Source organism: Ipomoea triloba, chromosome 1 (genome assembly GCF_003576645.1).
Source record: "Ipomoea triloba cultivar NCNSP0323 chromosome 1, ASM357664v1".
NCBI classification, from domain to species: domain Eukaryota; kingdom Viridiplantae; phylum Streptophyta; class Magnoliopsida; order Solanales; family Convolvulaceae; genus Ipomoea; species Ipomoea triloba.
In genome coordinates this window covers 34,989,049-34,996,483 of record NC_044916.1, presented here as the reverse complement: position 1 = coordinate 34,996,483, position 7,435 = coordinate 34,989,049, and the positions used below count along the sequence as shown (strand labels likewise).

The 7,435-nt window shown below is 31.9% G+C and overlaps 1 long non-coding RNA gene across 1 annotated transcript; it reads left to right on the top strand.

Annotated features, from left to right (window-relative positions):
- The first annotated feature begins 3,098 nt into the window (after positions 1-3,098).
- LOC116017248 lies at positions 3,099-5,108 on the top strand. The gene is made up of 3 exons (XR_004097863.1): positions 3,099-3,831; positions 4,152-4,231; positions 4,848-5,108. It is a non-coding gene; the product is annotated as an uncharacterized LOC116017248 (long non-coding RNA).
- Positions 5,109-7,435: the final 2,327 nt, after the last annotated feature.

Genomic DNA, 7,435 nt, shown 5'->3' with positions numbered 1-7,435 from the left:
ACAATGTAATCGAGTTAGTCGTTTTGTATCATTGTTAGGATAATGTGTTTCACATGCCTGAAGACAATAATTAAGTGTTTCTTTGTTTGTGAAGACAATAATCAAGTGTTTCTTTGTTTGTGCTATAAGTTTGTTATTGAAATGCTTTTAGAATTGAAGAATTTTGAAATAAGAGGTTAAGAAGTGAAAAATAATGTTGTGGAAGTGGTTTTGATATAAGAATGAGAATAAAATGTGAATTTCCTACTTTATCCCTCAAATTTTAAATATTTTTTAATTTGTTCGTCAGTTTTAACGGATAGGACCAAATGCGGCACTTTGTTCATAACTAAGAGACTAAATATGGATACGATCATAACTTAGGGATTGAGTCAGAACTTGAGTATAACTCAAGGACCAAAGATGCAATTCTCCATTAAAAATCAACTTAGATTAGTATTGGTACAAATTTTTCTAAATTACAATAATTGTAATTGTAATTTAAAATATAATATATTTAATAATATATTTCTATTGCGATTTAGGGTCGTTTCCTCGCGTGATTGATCTTCGATTACGTTCACCACACAATCGTAATAGTATTTCAGGTAAGATATTGTAATAAGAACACTATTAATAAGGAAAACAATATGTAAAGACAGAATAAAAATTCAATAGGGGATATCACTTTCTCATTCATTATTAATCGGACATTTACAATATGGATTAATATTTGATGCACCGTCGGTGTATAGCTGCTATACACCGACGGTGAATGAGAATGTGCCACATCATTTTTAAAAAAAAAATTAATAATGACAAAGTCCTGTTTTGCAAAATTATTAAGACTTTTATTTTATTAGGAAACTTTGTATTTCTTATTAACAAAATATATCACTTTCCTAAACATATTAATTAATTCTATTACCTATCTAATTTCCTAAACATTTTTATTAGATACCTTTTATAAAACTGTTTTATATTCATACTGTTTCACCGGCGGCGGCTGCAGCGGCGTTTCCATTTCGCCGGCCAGTGGGTGGAGCCGGAAGGCCACAACTAGTAGAGATAGATGTTTATGGATCCATGCATCCCGTAACCGACTGGCCTCCGTTTTGCTTAATCCTAAATTGCCTATTTATATATATATATTTATTTTTTGTTAATCAAAGTTTTGGGGTGATTTAATTTTACCGAGTCTATCTACGATGGTTAAAGCTAGCTACACCATTTGCACGGTGAAACGGTAAAATAGCCTACACAAATTGCATTCTATTTTTTATTTTTTATTTTTGAAAACTACACAAATTGCATTCTTGTTTTAGCCTATGTCGCTTTTATCTTCTTTGACTTTTTATTCTTATTTAATTTATTTTAGTAGTTTTTGCTCCGATCCACATATATACAAGTCTCTCTGTGTACAAAATGTATTGATGTTATCTTGATGATTGTCAGATGTTAATTCAATTCTTAAGGAAGATTGTTCAGAGTGTGTGATCTGTTTATCTTTTTTTCTGTGGAAGCTGTGTAAAGTTTAAAATTCAATTGGTAGTAATATACTTTTGATTGTTTCTCATATCATAGATTAGAGAACCCAATGGGGTAGCTCAAGTGGCAAGTAAACTCTCTTTGTGGGAAAGAATTTCGGAAGAATTAGAGTTCAATTTCCACGAATGACAACTCCCCCTAGGCCATCAAGACCAGGTGGATTTATCAAAAAAATTATCATAGATTAGAGGCCAGCTACGGCACAACAGGGCAACCAACGAAATTAAATATACAACATGTTCCCGCATTCACAACAAAATCCAATTTCCTACTAGGCAGTTACAGGCCTCATTTACATTTTCAAATGCTAATCCTACTCCTAGTATTTCTTCAAGCATCGTTACCATCTCCAAAACTTGTTTACTATACAATGTGTAGACTGTAGAGCTATTCATAACTTGTTTACTATACAATGTGTAGACTGTAGAGCTATCCATCCATCATAATGATGTTTAATGTTTCACATCTACAAAGCACATGCAATCCCACTTCAGCTTGGGCCTGCAGATCTTCCAGCACTTTAACAACTTTCTTCCGGGACATCGCAGTTTCAGTTTCTTCCGACAGGATTTTCCTCACTCTTCGCAGCATGCATGCAAGCACAAAAAGGGCAATAAATCAGTAAACTTCATTAACACGCGTACCGCCATTTCAAACAACGAAAACACACCTTATAAATCCGCCTACCAAAAAAAGGTTTTGGTGGCAGCCTATTCTCCAACCCAAGATATCGCACCATATATCTTTAAATTAAATGCAAATACCTAGAAACACAGATTGAATATTTTGGGTTGGAGTAATACAAAACACATTCAAAAATATCTTCGTAACGTGACTTCATAAGATAAATCATTGCAGTGTCTGAAATTACCTTTGAACTATTGCAGTGTCTCCATGACCAGTGCAAATAACAAGCATGACATTTTTATAAAACGTATCTAATAAAAATGTTTAGGAAAATTAGATAGATAATAGAATTAATTAATATGTTTAGGAAAGTGATATATTTTGTTAATAAGAAATACAAAGTTTCCTAATAAAATAAAGTCTTAAAATATTTTACAAAAAAGGACATAGTCATTATTGATTTTTTTAAAAAAAATGATGTGACACCTTCTCATTCAGCGCCGGTGTATAGCATTATACTCCGGCTGTGCATCAAATATTAATCCTTACAATATTTATACATCTCTAATCCCTAATTCTTAGGGATGTAACTAACCACCCAAAATAGAAAGTAATAGCCATCCACACAAATAATTACAACAATTTCCAATTATTAGAGTAAAACACATTAAATTTAATTTTAAAAAGTGTATAGATAGAAATCTTTAAATTATATATATATATATATATATATATATATATATATATATATATGTTCAGCATAGATATATTTATACATATCAGGCCTACAATAATATTCAAGTATAATACAGTAATTATGAGGCCTAAAGAAAATAAATATCAAGCCTCATATAAGAACTGATATCAGTCCTGCTGTTAATAGCCCATTAACCCGAACCCATTAGCCCAAACATACAAAAGGAAAACTATGCTAATTCACTAAGGGCAACCGATTCCTCTCCCTCTGAGTTGCGCTCCTCCTCCTCTCTAAACCATCATCGATTCATCTCTACGTGCTGCGATCGGGATTCAAGAAATGAAACCGTCGATCGCGTATGCAGATCTTAATGCGCGGTTATACAATTAATCCATGGCTTTAAGATTACGATTCTATCACTATTTTTTACTTTGCGATTTCTGAAACCGTTTCCCTTAAAAATTTCGATCTGGAATTTGTGTTTATCGGCGGCGGATCTGTTGATTCTATGAACAGATCTTTAAATTAAAGTTGTCAAAAACTGATCTACACCGTATTCCTCCACTTAGAGAGCAGCGGCCGGTATTGCTATGTTAAAGATAAGTCGATTCTTCATTGAATTTTAATTTTTTTTTTCAATTTAGTGTTTATTTCGTAGGTTTGTATTACAAAAAATAACGTAATACGTACAAATCCCCAATTTTTGTTCTCGGATGGGTACTTAGGTCAAATTCTGGCAAAATAATAGCTAAATGTAAAATTTTATTACTTCATTTTATTTGTGTGTGTGTGTGTGTTAACAAAGATTTCGTTGCGTTTCTTTTGTTTTGTTTTGTTTTGTTTTTTTTTTTTTTTTGTTGAGAAAATGATGAAAATTAATCTATGCTGCCTTGTAATATAATGATCAGGTCTTCTAAGTGGAGATTGCATGTTAGGTACGAAGTTTGTAGTCCAGAACATATTTAAATACTGCATGTTAGGTATGTATGACATCCTAACCTTTATCAGCCAATGTTTGCTTCATCTTGTACCCAATGATTGTTGATCTAAACACTGGACATTTCTAAACTGAAGACAATAACTAAATTAAGTCTGCACTGAACTTTACACACATGCCCACCTTGAAAACATTAAAAAACTTAAAGGGATACTACAGATAAAAACATATACATACAAAACCTATATCTTGATAAAAATATGCACTACACATTACAGATTTCAAATGCCAAAAAATGAAATTTAATTTCCTTAATTTACACAACTTATCACTATTGAACTTTTTTTCTTTTTCCTTTTTCAGGGAATGCAAGCAGAACTCATACAATTGTCCAAGAACATCGCAACTACAGACCCTGCAAATTATAGTTCTCTACATTTAAAGTAAGTTTAATTTACTTTCTTACAGTACATATACCTATAAAACTAACGTAACTAACGTAAGTACCTGTAAAGCATATTGCCTTCCTCTTGTCTCCTATTATTGTCCAGCTTTGAAGTTTCACCATATCCAGATTTATAAGTGCAGAGCTGTGTGAATCTGTTTTATGTGACTATTTTTTTTAGTATGGATAATTGTTTTCTCATGTCTATCTTTTAAAATCTTAAACCTGAACACATATCTTGTATATATAAGACATGTATTCATTTATCTTCTACCCCTAAAGGGAAAGATTAATTGCTCTTTTCATCTAGGTAACATAAAAATTAAACATTCATATACTCTGTCAATAAAATCGTTGCTTTCTTGGTCTTGTATCTCCCTATTAACTCTATCCTTACAATCATGTGAATTGTAAGCTAGGACAAATGATGATAGTATAATACTCCAATTTGATGCTATAATTTTCAAAGAAAAGACTAATTTAACTGTAATCTTAAGTAAATATATTATTATTATAGGGTGTTTTGATAGCCTCCCATGTCTTAACTCAAAGACATGTACAAATGGTTTCAGGTGCCAATGGCAATTATGATCATTTTCTCTAAATGGTTTCAGGTGCCAATGGCAATGAGAACACTTGGTAATGCAAGGATACATATTGCTTAGTATGCTGCCCAAAGGCCAAAACAGAGACACAAAAAAAATTGATACCAAAGCTCGCTGCATAAATATTAAAAATTAGAGGAATTGCTCAATAAAATGTTTACAATTAATTAAAATGTTTACATAATATTAGAGGAATAGCTTAGTTTGGCCAAATGATGAATGCAAGTCTAGTTGATTTATCTCAATTGAAGCATTTTTTACCATTTAGAATGCTTTTCTTACCCTTTTTTCCCCCATTTGGATATTTAATGCAGAAAATAAAGTTAGATAACAATGTTAGCAGATAGATAATAATGGTAGCTGTTGCATTCTGAAGAGTGGCATGCTTGTAGTGATTGGTGAACATGAGTGTCCCAATATGCGTGCCTATGTATTTATAGGCAGATTTCCACCCCCAAATTCTGATTTGAAAATGGCTCTTTCATATCATAACTTATAGTTTTATTAGAGTGTAAATATCCGTGCATGACCTATTGGTAGGCCATTCTTCAAAATAATAATTTACTTAATGCTTAATGGAAGTCAGTGAGTGAACTGGATGTCATCATATAACCAATTTCATCAATATTTGCATATAGCAGGTTTAATATTAAAGAGCTTATATTTACTGATAAGAAAGTGGATATCCATGTGGTCAGTCATGCGAAGTGTCATGTTGGATAATTAGGTATTCTGAAATATTTGTATGGTTTTAAGAAGAGTCTTAAATTAGAGTTGTGTTTTGAGGCTTTGGTTAATTGTGGTTTGGAGAGTTTTAGCTTGAGTTTTGGTCTGTCATTACAGCTGTGTTGAGTCTGTAGCTATGATCTATCTGGTCTGTTAATTTGTTGATGTCCATCCTTTGTGGAAAGGCAGACTGAAAAGTATAGTCTACGTGTAGTTAAGTAGTGAGTGTGAATTCAAGGTTGTTGCTTATATTTTAAAGATCCTAAATCTGATTGAGAGCAAGTTTGGTGGTTAGGAAAGTTTGAATTGGTTGTCATTAAGCATTTTCTTTTTCCTTTTGTTTGAGAGCAAGTTTGGTAGTTAGAAAAGTTTGAATTTTCATTCTAATTTAAATGGTAGTAAAATAATTTTGGTGACTAGTTTTGTCGCCTTCTCCGGTCGAGAGATGGTGACCTGCTGGTCAATCCTTTGTTGGTCCTTTGCTGGAATGTGGACGGAGCTATGCTGATCTGCTATGGCAGGTTACAATTATTGTTATCTGCTATGGCAGGTTACAATTATTGTTTTGGGCCTTGATGTACTAAATTAATATGTTAATGAGTCTAATTGTAACTTTCAAAAGTTTGGGAACCTAATTTACTTATTATAGTACTTATAAAGGAAAATTTAATATTTTTGATAAAAAAAAGTGTAATATTTTTACATAAAAAGTGTAAAAGTATTATATTTTTTTCAAAAGTATTATGTTTTTCTTTATAGGTGAGAAACACTTTAATTAGTATTAAGTATTACATTTTCATATTGATCGACTCGTCTCACGGTTAAGAATTCGTAGGACGGTCTCACACAAGTGTGATTTTGCTTTGGGACACATGAAAGACTTATTATTATTATTGTAATATTCTTTCATTTTCAAAAGTTTTACACCAAAGTCTTCAACACTCTTAACAAAAAACCTCATGACCTACCAACCATGCTACTTTACTCTTAATAAAAGGCTATGTATACACACACACACACAAGGGCGCGGGGTTGCCCTGCTGCATGCATGGGCTGGGTCCTATTGAGAGTCCATGTAGAATTGCTCAAAAAAAATATTATCCTACCTTATTTTATCTGTCATATTTTTCCTTTTTTGTCCATTCGAAAATATTGTCCACCTTCTAAAAATAAACATTGTTATATTTTTGTTTTTCAACTTTACCCTTTCTGCTTGTCTTGATTGCTTTATACTCAAAAGTTATGTACCCTTAGTTAATATATTTTGTACCCTCCTGTTAATATATTATTGCTGACAGATAATATGATTGTTACAGGTACAAAAATTGTCAACAATATGTTAACAATCGATACAGAATAATAAGGTTATTTTTGAATTGGGGTCTACAATGCAATGTAGACTATGGTCCATGATATAATTTGCCCATTAAATGCATTAATACCCTACGTCTGTCATCCACTTAAGATTAGACATACAGGTCCACATAATTGAAAAATCTTGTAATACAAAGTAATGGAGTAATTCCCTTCAAAACTTGAATTTGAAACAAGAAACAAAAATTTTATCAAAACTAGTAAGCCCTTCATCGTAATCAATCAAGTTGATTCCCATTTCCTTGTCACTATTAGGACTCTCTAAGTTTGAGTCACGTTAGGACTAGCTATTCTATTCTACCTGAGACTCCCCTTGTATATATATCTCTTATTCCTCATCATTGTAATTGTTCAATTGTATATATATCTCTTATTCCTCATCATTGTAATTGTTCAATTGAATCTATATCTCTTATTCCTCATCATTGTAATTGTTCAATTGAATCAATACAATATTCAGTTCTCATCTGGTATCAGCTAGCCTAGGTTTATTTTCC